Genomic DNA, 12150 nt, shown 5'->3' on the forward strand with positions numbered 1-12150 from the left:
GGATGGGAAAAAGATCTGGCACAGTTCTGAGAGCAGGCCACCAGTCCCACTGAGAAGATGAAAGCGCCTTTGGAATGGTGGGGCATGGCATGGTGGTGTCACCCAGCCTAGAGGCTTCAAGGCGGGAGAGGGCAACCGGGTGAGAGAGAACATGCTGACGTGCCTGGGACACCAGTCACCACGGGGAAGAAGCAGCAGCCTGGGGGTGGGAGGGCAGTAGGATGACCTGTTGTCCAGGTTTGCCTAGAATGGAACCCAACTCGGCACAAAAAGTCCTGTGTCCAGAGCTCCCTCCGTCCTAGGCGAGCCTGGCTGTTTGGTCACTTTCTGAGGAAGGAGGCTATGGCAAGTGGCTGGAGCAGGGAGGGAACCTGTGGGTGAAATATTCTGAGTGAAGCTGGAGGCCAAAGGTAGGGATGTGTCCTGAAGGAAGATCCCGGTGTGAGCAAGGGGAAGAACAGTGAGGCCAGGAAGACAACTGGGTCATCAGTGTTGTTACTACCGATCATCACAATAACACCTTGCACTTATACCCAACACTGCCAAAGCCCTCACACACACCGTGTCATTTGATCTCATCAGGCTTCGAAATCTGTGAATTAGTCAGTGCTGGTGTTCTTCACTTCTTTTTGGAGATCAGGGTCAGTGACCTGCCCAGAGGTCTCTGTAGTGAGGAGGAGGTCTCCCACCAAACCTGCCCAGTCCCCACGGCACTCTCTCCAGCCCAAGCCAGAGCCAGCCATCTGTGCCCTCCTGTCATGGGAAACCTGTCCACCCCCTCTCCCCAAACCCTGCAAATGTGCCTGGCTCTCCTGTCTCCCGCCCCACCCTATAGGACAGTCCAGGAGCAGGGGCCTTGCTGGCTCTGCTGAAAGGGATTTGGGGGTCACAGAAAGGGCTGATATCCTGCCTTTTGGCCTTCATTGTCCATCCACATGCTCCCTAGGACCGCCACCCTTGGCCTCTCAGCCTCTCCTCTCCCTGAGCCCAGAAATGTCTCTTCTTGTCCCCTGAGTGCCTTTATTCTCCACTTGGTGCCTGTCTGGCAGGGAAGGGCCACCTCTCTCTGCCAGGCAATAAACCCAAGCACTTGCTGAGCGCTTAGTATCTGTAGACTAAAAAGACGCACAACGTAAGAGTTGCAAGTTGTTTTATTGAGGGCAAAATGAAGGCTGCAGCCCAGGAGACATCACCTCAGATAGCTCTGAGAAACTGTTCCAAAGAGGAAGTGGGGGAAGGTCAGTATATAAGGTTTTGGTGAAGGTGGAAAAGTGAAAGTGGTAGTTGCTCAGTCATGTCCAACTCTTTGTGATCCCATGGACTGTAGCCTGCCAGGCTCCTCTGTCCATGGAATTCTCCAAGCAAGACTACTGGAGTGGGTTGCCATGTTCTTCTCCAGGGGATCTTCCTGACCCAAGGATTAAACCTGGGTCTCCTACATTGCAGGCCGATTCTTTACCATCTGAGCCACAAAAGGCAGAGTTTAGTGCAATCAAGCACTTACTTTACAAAAGGTTTTCTTAGTCATGAGGAGCTGATGTCACCATGAAGGGATTTAGTGATTTTCTAGATATGAGGAGATGCAAGGATTGAGATCTTGACTTCAGTTCCTGCAAATATCTAACCATGTAAAGACCTGTTCCACAAGTTTCCCTGGAACACAGAGTGCTTCAGTCTCCACACTGAATCCCCCTCAGGGGGTGTTGAAGGTTGGCAGCTGCACAGGATTCAATCTCCTCCACAGAGGCAGATGGCAAATGCCCTTGCTATTGTTGTTCAGTCACTGGCAAATGCTCTTGGCTAGTGCCAATTTGTAGCTGACCTATCTGTAGTGCACAGTGCCAGAGGGTGGGGGGACTCACGTGGTCTAGGATTTGCTCACCCCCATCTTAGGACTGGGTAGGGGGATCCCATGAACATTGTGCATGCTCAGTTGCTCAGTCGTGTCCAACTCTTTGTGACCCTATGGATGGTAGCCCGCCAGGCTCCTCTGCCCATGGGATTCTCCAGGCAAGAATACTGGAGTGGGTTGCCACGCCCTCCTCCAGGGGATCTTCCCAACCCAGAGATCGAACCCAGGTCTCTTACATCTCCAGCACTGACAGGAAAGTTCTTTACCCCTAGCACCACCTGGGAAGCCCCACATCCTGCTTGGCTATAAACTGACTACAATGTGCCCACCACTGCTACGGGCACTCTCCCCGCTTCCCAAAGGTCTGTGCGCCACCTATCTGAGGACCCACTCAGACAGTCCTCACTTCTCTGTCCACCCCATCAAGATGGGTCTCCCTCCTCAGCCCAAGACCTCAATACTGCCTACTACTTACCTGCCTGTCATGACCCAGACCCTGAACTCAGACCCTGAACCCAGACCCTGACTCCAGAGACAGAGAGAACTGGGGTACTGAACTTCGAGGCCAGAGCCGCTACTGCCCTCCTCAGCCCTGCAGCCCCCTCTCCCCTTTGGGGGGTCCATGAAGTCATAGGCCTCTTGTTTCAGCTTCCAGCTAAAGGCTGGGGCTGGAGGTGACAGTTCATGTCATCAGGGTCCCCGAAGGGGAAAAGGACAGTTTCTGAAAGAGGGGGCTGGGAGGCCTGGGGAGGACAGGGTGTGGTGGCCACGGGTGGTGCCATTCAGGCAGCCCAGGCTGCAGGGTGTGAGCATTCCAGGCCCCTGCCTTTGTGAGCCTCTGCCTGCCCTCCATGCCCTGGCTCCCTGAAGGCTCACAGCAAATGCGTGCATGATGGATTAATAACTCCCCACCCAGTCATAAACCAAAGCACTTTGTCCACAGTGTTACCAAAGCAGGCTGGAATTTTTCAGAAGAGCATTCCTGAAAAGAGAGACAACATACTGTGGAAAAGGGGCCCAGGCTCTAGACTCAGATGGTCCCCAATTGGGGCTAACTACACACTGGCTAGGTGACCTCAGGCAAGTGTCTTAACTTCTCTGAATCCTAGCTTTTTCTAATCTAGAAACCTGGACTGCAAAACCCCTTCCTGCTTGTCGATATTCCATCTCCAAAGTCCTGCCTTTGTTTTGTTTTGTTTTTCCAATATCCTGGCGAATGATTAATCTTATCCCTAGTCCTGCTTTAAAACATTTTTTAAAATTGAAATGTAGTTGATTTACAATTATTTTTGTAGATTATATTGCATTAGAGGTTATTACAAGATGATGAGTATAGTTGCTTATCTTTGTTGCTTATCTGTTTTATATATGGTACTTTGTATCTGTTAATCCCATACCCCTGATATGTCCCTCCCCTCTTTGACAACCACATGCTTTGTTTTGTTTTTTTTCCTGACTCATTCAGTTTCCATGTATCCCCTAGACCTGATGTGAGATAATTGGTATTTTAAAAGAACCTGACACACAAAATACTTTCCATTCCTGCCCACCATGGAAATAAAGGAGAATCACTATTTTCCACCTCTCCATCTTTCAAATTGTTTTCTGATGTGGTTATGTTGCTTCTGTTTTTACGGCTCTGATGGAAGCCATAATGGTATACCAGAAACGGCACAAATTGTACAGTTTAACAAGTTTACTCCCTGAAAACATCACCACAATCAAGATAATGAACATATCCATGAAACCCAAAACTGTCCTTGTGTCCCTTCCTAATGGCTCCCTCCAGCCCCTCCCCTTCCTACCACGTTTTCCCTGACCAACCACTGATCTGCTGTCATTATCAATTAGTTCACATTTTCTAGAATTTTACACCATTGTAGAATTTTATAGACAATTACATAGTGTGGATTCTTTATGTCTTACTTCCTTCACCAGCAGTGATTTTGAGGTTCCGCCATGCTGTCTTGTGTATCAACAGTTCATTCCTCTTTACTCTGGTGTTCCATGGAGTTCATGTACCGTGATCCGTTTATTCCTTCACGTATTGATGGAAGTTTGAGAAGTTCCTTCATTTTAATTATTCGAAACAAAGTTACTATGAGCATTCAAGTATAAACCTTAGTGAGGCCCAGGTTTTTCCTTCTTACTTGTGCTAATATTTACTTATTTATTTGGCTGCATCAGATCTCAGCTGCAGTACTCAGGATACTTGGGTCATATGGAATCTTTCACTATGGCATGTGAGAGCTTCGTGTTCTGACCAGGGATCAAGCCCGTGTCCCCTGCATTGAAAGGTGGGTACTTAACCCCTGGACCACGAGGGGAGTCCTAGGTTACTTTTTTTAAAATGAATTTAATGCAGTTCAGGTGCATCCAGTTCAGTCAGGCTTTTTCCAGGCCAACCTGGAGACAGCAGCTGCTTTAACCTCTCTGCTTCCTCCTGTGTGTTCTAGATTTCACATGATCATTGTTCTCCTGGATTGAAACAGGGCCCAACCAAGCCCCTTGGCCTGGCTGAGGGTGGGAGTGTCAGTCGGCCTGTTTAATCCAGCACGGTGAGCCCAAGGGTAGGCAGCCTGAACTCAGGTCAGCCGAGGAGCTGCCTTTCTGGGAGAGACCCTCCTGCTCCTTTCTCTAGAAAAAAAAAAAAGCTTAAATTTGTAAAAAAGAGAGAAAAATAAGCACAAAATATAAACCACAGAAATTGAGACCAGTTATAACCCAACAGTAACTACCTAAAACAGATTCAAGTGACGGGTGTGTATTGATGAACATAAAGATTGCTTCCAGGACTATAGAGTGGATACTTTTCCCTCATGTATTAAGCTTTTACATTATCAGCTGTATTGATTTAGTGGCTTCCCAGGTGAAAGTGGTAAAGAATCCACCTGCCAACGCAGGAAACTCAGGAGATGAATGTTTCATCCCTGAGTCAAGATCCCCTGGAGGAGAAAATAGCAACCCATTCCAGTATTCTTGCCTGTGAAATCCCATGGACAGAGGAACCTGGCAGGCTACACAATCCAGGGGTTGCGAAGAGTCAGACATGACTAAGCAACTGAACACACAGCCCACAACTACACTTGAACCTTGCCTTCATTCACCAGATTGTTACTGGACACCTGCTGAGGGCCAGGAGATCTACTAAAGGCCAGTCCCTGGGAATACAAAGGTCTGTACAAATACAGACAGTCCTGTGGAGCAGGAGACAGGAGAAGAAAGAACCACGGGAGAGAGGGGAGCTTGTAACAGGGGCACCTGCTCTGTCTGCAAGGGCCCAAGGGAGGTCAAGGGGTGTGGCACACAGCAGAGGCCAGGGCTCAGTGGGCCCAGGCCACCGGGGCTTACAGAGCACAGACAGCTGGCGAGCTGGCAGCCTGGACTGCAAAACCCCTTCCTGCTTGTCGATATTCCATCTCCAAAGTCCTGTCTTTGTTTTGTTTTTTTTTCCACTATCCTGGCGAATGATTAATCTTATCCCTAGTCCTGCTTTAAAACATTTTTTAAAATTGAAATGTAGTTGATTTACAATTATTTTTGTAGATTATATTGCATTAGAGGTTATTACAAGATGATGAGTATAGTTGCTTATCTTTGTTGCTTATCTGTTTTATATATGGTACTTTGTATCTGTTAATCCCATACCCCTGATATGTCCCTCCCCTCTTTGACAACCACATGCTTTGTTTTGTTTTTTTCCCTGACTCATTCAGTTTCCACTCCAAGGCAGCTCCCTGAGCTGGTGTGGCACATGGGAGAGTTCAGGCCTGGGGTTTGCTGTGCAGGGCAAAGGTTCCACAGGCCCCTCCACGAGGCACATTGTTTCCTCCTCCACCCATGGGAACAGGTGATAATCTCACTGTTCTGTATGAGTCAGCGGGTCAACTAAAGAGTGTGAAGCACCCTGTGGCCTGACGTTCAGCAGGAGCTCCGTAAGTGTTCAGAGATGGTCCCTGGGTGCTAAACAGCCTTGCCACGGTGTGGGCCCCCTGCCTTGGTTCTGTGGCATCTTGTCACCAGACTGATGGGGTAATGGGTTCTCCCCTGCTGCCTCCCACCCACCCTCCTTACACACACACACACACACACACACACACACACACACACCCTGCTTCCAACCACTCTTTGCCCTGTTTCAGTTTAGCCCAGCCCTGTTCATTCCTCCACACCCTCTGCCTGGATCCTCCCTGTGGACCTGAACATGCCAGCCCCTCCCGATCCTTTACAAATACTCCTGAGGACAGACAGTGCCTTAGATTGCCTACTGCCCCCTGTTCTGCACTCCCAGGTAAGGACCCAGCTCTGTGGGCTGTGGGAGGGGACAGGAGGGGCTCTGTGAGCTTGTGTTGTGGGCCTGTGTGATCATGGTCTCCCTGGGTATGTGTGTCTGTGTACTGAACTGGTATCTGTGTCTCTATGTCTTTGTGTGGTTGTCGTGTGTGTGTGTGTGTGTGTGTGTGTGTTGGTCTGTATCTCTCATAAATGCAATGTAGGTCTGTGCGCTATGTGTCTAGGTGCCTGCCCCCTTCCCGGCCCAGCCCCCACTCCTGGGTCTGCTCTCTACTTGAGTTAGAATTGAATTTACAGCCTCTAATGTGCCAGGCACAGGGGTTTAGCTGAGGTCGAAGGGATTTTATTAGTTCCCTTCCAGAGCCACCAACTCCTGTCCCTCAAGCACCTTAGACTGAACTGGGGAGGGACAGTCTAAGGCCTGTCTTTTTTTTTTTTAATTGAGGTATAATTATCGATAATATTAATTATCAATATCAATATTGATATCAGGTATACAACAGCTTGTACCTTTTGACTCCCTTCACCCATTTCACCCATGCTCTACTCACCACCTCTGGCAACCACTAATCTGTTCTCTGATTCTATGAGCTCAAAGTTTTGTTTGTTTGTGGATTTTTTTAGATCCCACATGTTAGTGAGATTATATAGTACTTATCTTTCTCCGACTGATTTCATTCAGCATAATGCCCTCAAGATCCATCTATGCTGTCACAAATGGCAAGATTTCATTCTTTCTTATGGCTAAATAATATTCATTGTGTATAATATACATTTTATTTATCCATTCATCTGTTGATGGACACTTAGACTGTTTTCATGTCTTGGCTGTTGTAAATAATGCTGCAATGAATATATGAGGGTGCACATATTTTTTCAAGTTAGGTTTTTGTTTTCTTTGGATAAATACCCAGAAGTGGAGTTACTGGATCATATGGCAGTTCTGTTTTTAATTTTTTGAGGAACCTCATACTGTTTTTTGTAGTGGCTGTACCAATTTACATCCCCTTTTCTCCACATCCTCGCCAGCATCTTTCTTGTTTTTTGGATGATAGCCATTCTAACGAGTGTGAGGTGATATCTCATTGTGGTTTTGGCTTCCATTTCCCTGATGATTACTGATGTTGTGCACCTTTTCATGTACCTGCTGGCCATCTGTTTGTCTTCTCTGGAAAAAAATGTCAAGTTCTCTGCCCATTTCTTAATGGGATGGGTTTTTTCCCAAGGCCAGTCTTTACTCTTTCTTCCAAGTCAGATCCTGGCGGGCCCTAACATTTTCTTTACCACTCCCTCCCCCAGAACTAGTCCCATGAATCTCTTCCAGACTCATCACTCATTAAGGGGAAGGAGGAGGGGGCAGGAAGGATCATAGCATAGCTCAGTGGCTGACCTCAGCTCAACATTTGTGGCCCAAGTAAACCAACAAAATAGGTGACTCAAAAGGTGCCAGGGTCCTGTCTTGCAAGAGGCTTGGGCTGTTGTAGTACAGATGTGTGTGTGTATGTGTATGTGGTGTGTGAACATTTGTGCTTCTATGTTCAACAACCAGAGTGCCCTGATGTCAGGCATTTGGTCTGTATGTTACATATTATATTCTAAGTTGTGAGTCAGAAAAAAATGAATATACCACATTTGCACTGGGTCAATTCTGGAATTGCCCATTATGACTTATGCACCAGCCCCATGCAAGACAATGCCAGCCTTGGCACCAGAGCACCTCAGAAGACCAGAAGCTCCATCCTATGACAACACGCTTGTTGGCAGATGACAAAATGACTCAGACCACCAAGCCAGCTTCCATTCCTAGTGGGAAGAGGTGGGAACAAGCAGCTTGGATCCATTCATTTGTGCCTTGGAGGCACAGGTCTTAGGGTCCCCTGCATCCCCCAGAAGCCCCCACCCACTAACCCAGTCCTCCCAGCTCTGGGTGTACTGATCTCCAAGCTTCCCCCTCTGCCTTTATGCCAGACATCCACACAGGGACAAGAGTCTCTAGGGACTGACTGAGTGCTGTGACCTGACACATGGCAGGCATGCTACACAAATAATTAACATGATTGAAATTGACCCAAGTAGAAATGAGTTAATACATGATTGTGAGTCTGGGGGTGGATCTCGAGAGGTCACATGTAAGGGTATATGGTTCAGGGATACATAATGTTCTCATGTCTCTGTCTACATACCATATGGATAAACCCACTGCATTCACTCAACACCCATGCCTGGCACCTACTCAGCGCCAGCTCCATACTGAGTCCCAAGCTAAGCCAGAGGGAGCAGTTTATCCCTTTCATCTCTTAAGGGGCTGTGTGTGTACATCCCTGGGAGGAAGAAGGAGAGATTGAGGTTTAGATTACAGTAAACTAAACTTTACCCATTGTCTCATAGGTGTTCTTTCTGTCATTCCCTGTGCCTGCTCCAAAAAGATGGAGCCACGTAAGTACTGTGGTGGGAGGCCGTAGTGTGGAAGAAGGAGTAAGAAGGAAGGGAGGGTCATGAAGTCAGGGGCAATCAGTCAGCCACATCTACTGCAAGCTGTGTGTGTGTGTGTGTTGGTAGGGTTCCAAAATGAAAACAAGCCCTATGTTTTTAATACACTGTACCGTTTAAGAAACATGCCCACACATCCTTCATGTCACTAGGTCTTCAACTTCAGGAATGAAACAGGCAGGGGCTCCCTCCATTGTACACGTGAGCTCCAGGGAAGTTAGCAGTCTTTCTCAGGGTGAGGCCCTGGAGGTGTGGCAGGATCTGGGGCTCAGAATTCAGCTCTTGGCAGCTATGCCATTGGCTCCCCTCAAAAGGAACAGAAGACCATGATGGCCCTCAAGAAATATAAGTCTCATCAAGTAGGTGATTCCCACCAAAGGAGCACTTCAGAATGCCCAGGTCCAGTCAGATAGGTTATGGCAAGAATGAGCCCACTGGACCCAGGCAGGGAGGCAGCTGGGCAGGCAAGGCAAGCGAACTTCCTGCAGGATTGTAACACAGAGTGAAGCAAGAAAGATTTCCAAGTGGCAGGAGACAAGAGCTGCAACCAGAAGGTCATAAGCAGGAGCAAAGAATCAGCTAAGGATCTGAGCAGAGATCAGGCTGAGAAAAGTGGAATCTGGGGGGAGGGGGCAGAGGAGGAGGCTATGTGGGGCCCATCTGAAGGTGGAAATAAAAGAACCAGGACGCCTCCTTTAGTGTCATGGAGTTTGACATAGGTTGGGAGGGTACACTTTGTACAGTTTCTGTGTTGCAGAAATTAACACAACATTGTAAAACAATTATACTCCTATAGTAAAATTAAATTATTATTTTTTAAAAATGGTTGAGGGACTTCCCTGGTGGTCCAGTGGCTAAGACTGCGCTCCTGGTGCAGGAAGTCAAGGTTGGATCCTTGCTCAGAGAACTAGATCCCACATGCCACAACTCAGAGTCTGCATGCTGCAACTATGACCTAGTGCAGTCAAATAAATAAAAATATATTAAAAAAAAAAAAGAAAGGTCAAGGAGGCAGACAGCTGATAGAGTGAGGACAAGGACCCACACTTCCTAACTAGCCCCACCCCATCCAGGAGAACTCAGCCAGCTCTTGAGCAAACAGGGACACACAACTGAGCTTTGCATTCACACACACACACACACACACACACACATATACACATATACATGTATGTGTTGAGTGAATGAATGAACGAAGGAGTGATGGTCAGGCAAGTGGTCAAGTCTGAGGAGCCTTGTTGGGGGAGGGTGGTGGAAGGTGGGCACAAAATCAGCACCGGGAAGAAGACAGGATTCTCACTGCAGAACCAAATAACCAATGCTGTTTTGTTTTTTTTTTTCCTTCCTGTCCCACAGGCCCACAGGTAGGAAAGTTCCCCAGCCATCTCCTTTTTCCCTTTTCCCTCCTTGCTGTCTGTCCCCTTCCTAGACCGTCTGGCGGCAGCCACAGACATCCCCTAAATGTTGAGTAGGGAGGCCTCAGCCCCGCGGGTGGGGGCATCACAGAGCAAGTCCACCCCCGCCAGCGGCAGCCTTCTCCTCCACTCCTCCCAAGTTTTCCCATCTGTCTCTCTCCTTTTCTCACATCCCCTCCCTGCCTCAGCAGCTCATCCTCTCTCCTGCTGCTTCCCCTCCTGTTCCATGCTTCTCTGCTTTCCTGGCTACCCATAGCCCTCTCAGATGGCTGGCTTGCTCCCAAATCCCAACCACACTGCAGGGTCCCCATGACCTGCCTCTGCCTGACCTCCTCCCTGCTTCCCCTCCCCCAGCCCCCCCCCCACTAGCAGACCCAACTCCTAAGCCTGGAATGCTCCCACCACAAAAGAATCATAGAAGAGGCAAGCAGGGTGGGAAGTGGCAGTTTCTAGGCGTCGCTGAGCCTGGATGGGGCAGCGGGTGCCTTAATAGTGTCACAGGAAAGATTCCTAACCCTGGAGCCTGCCTCTTTCCCACAGATTGTGGGCCATTATCAGGCCCTAGGAAGCAGAAGCAGAAACTGGGGAGTTATCCAACCCCTAGGGACTTCCCAGGTGGCGCTAGTGGTAAAGAATCTGCCTGCTCATGCAGGAGACTTAAGAGACATGGTTGATCCCCAGGTCAGGAAGATCCCCTGGAGGAGGGCATGGCAACCCGCTCCAGTATTCTTGGCAAGAGAAGAGTTAGGTCGCAGAGTCAGATACAACTGAAGCGACTTATGCACACACTCAGAGTGGGGCCATAACCCTCCACTGCCTGCTCCCTTGGGAGTCCCAGGCCCCCAGTGCCCAGCACCAGAAGCAAAATTGTGTCTCCTCTCTTCCCTGGGCCTGTGCCAAGAGGCGAAGAAACTCCTCTGGCCTTGGGGCCTCAGGAGTGGTTCCAGCCAACACAGAAGGTTAAACCACCCATTCTAGGACTCCTTTGTCTTAAGCAATAAAACCTTGATTTTACTCTCTATTCTTCCTGATTTTATGAGTCTGGCACCTGCTCAGGGACAGGCATGGGCTCACATGTACTCCCATTGACATGTATACACATAGCCAGGCACATGCACCCATAGGCATGTACCTGTGTACACAGAAGGCCTTTATAGGCTCATGTATACAGACATAACTATTTTTATGTAGAGGCAGCACATATCTTTACCTACACACATGTACTATCTACATAGAGAACAAGCACATCCTTACCTTTGCCTCCTCCCACCCTTTAGCTGACTCCTCCTCCCCCTTGGCGCCTGCATCTCTCCTCACTGTGCCTCCTGTCTCTTTCGTGGCCCTGGCCCTCACTGAGTTCCTCTGTAGCCTCCCCCAGCCCTACCTTCATTTCTAAGTAGTCAACATGGCAAAACGTCTAATCACTCTTCACAGGTTCTTGGGTAAAGGAAGGGAGAAGATGAGAATCTTCAGCTTCTTAGTCACAGATAAAATAAACTGAGGTCCAGAGGGTGGGAGTCATATCTCAGCTCAAGGAATAGAACCCAATTAATCTAGTTTCCTCCCGTTGTGTTTCTGCTCTGTGCTCTGGTTTCATCAAGGCAAAAGGCCTAAAACTAGGAGCAGTCACTTCCTGTCTCTGTCTCCCAGACCTCTACCACGAGCCCCTACTAGTACCCAGGAATCCTGAGTCCTCTAGAGGAGGAGCAGCAGAGAGACAAGGGGAAGGGAGAGGAGGAGTTGATCTCAGGTAAGACTGGCACTGACTTCTGACTCTAATATTGTTCATCTGATTTTCCACAGGGGCACAGCCATGGCCATGGGCACCCCCCTGGCCCTGGGCACAGCCATGGCCATGGGCACCCCCCTGGCCCTGGGCACTGCCATGGAGGTGGGCACCCCCCTGGCCATGGGCACAGTCATGGTGGTGGGCACCCCCCTGGCCCTGGACACCACCCTCCATGTCCCCACCCTGGATCAGGGCACTGTCCTGGAGGGGGCCACCCACCAGGGCCCCCTGGGCACCACCCTGGTCCACATCACTGAGGAAGCAGAAGAAACAGGACCCAAGAATGAGGAGCCTGATCTAGCATGGGGCCG

At 49.1% G+C, this 12150-nt stretch overlaps 1 long non-coding RNA gene across 1 annotated transcript in view; it reads left to right on the top strand.

Moving 5' to 3' along the window:
• LOC145512787 (uncharacterized) overlaps positions 1–11069 on the top strand; it is a 42200-nt gene extending 31131 nt beyond the window's left edge. The window contains exons 3-7 of the long non-coding RNA XR_014058806.1: positions 4040–4149; positions 5569–5787; positions 5995–6143; positions 8534–8585; positions 10732–11069. This is a non-coding gene — a long non-coding RNA (uncharacterized LOC145512787). The remainder of the gene's footprint in view (positions 1–4039; positions 4150–5568; positions 5788–5994; positions 6144–8533; positions 8586–10731) is intronic.
• Positions 11070–12150: the final 1081 nt, after the last annotated feature.

The sequence above is a fragment of the Giraffa tippelskirchi genome, chromosome 7, assembly GCF_054371585.1.
Source record: "Giraffa tippelskirchi isolate mGirTip1 chromosome 7, T2T-mGirTip1v1.2.pri, whole genome shotgun sequence".
NCBI classification, from domain to species: Eukaryota; Metazoa; Chordata; class Mammalia; order Artiodactyla; family Giraffidae; genus Giraffa; species Giraffa tippelskirchi.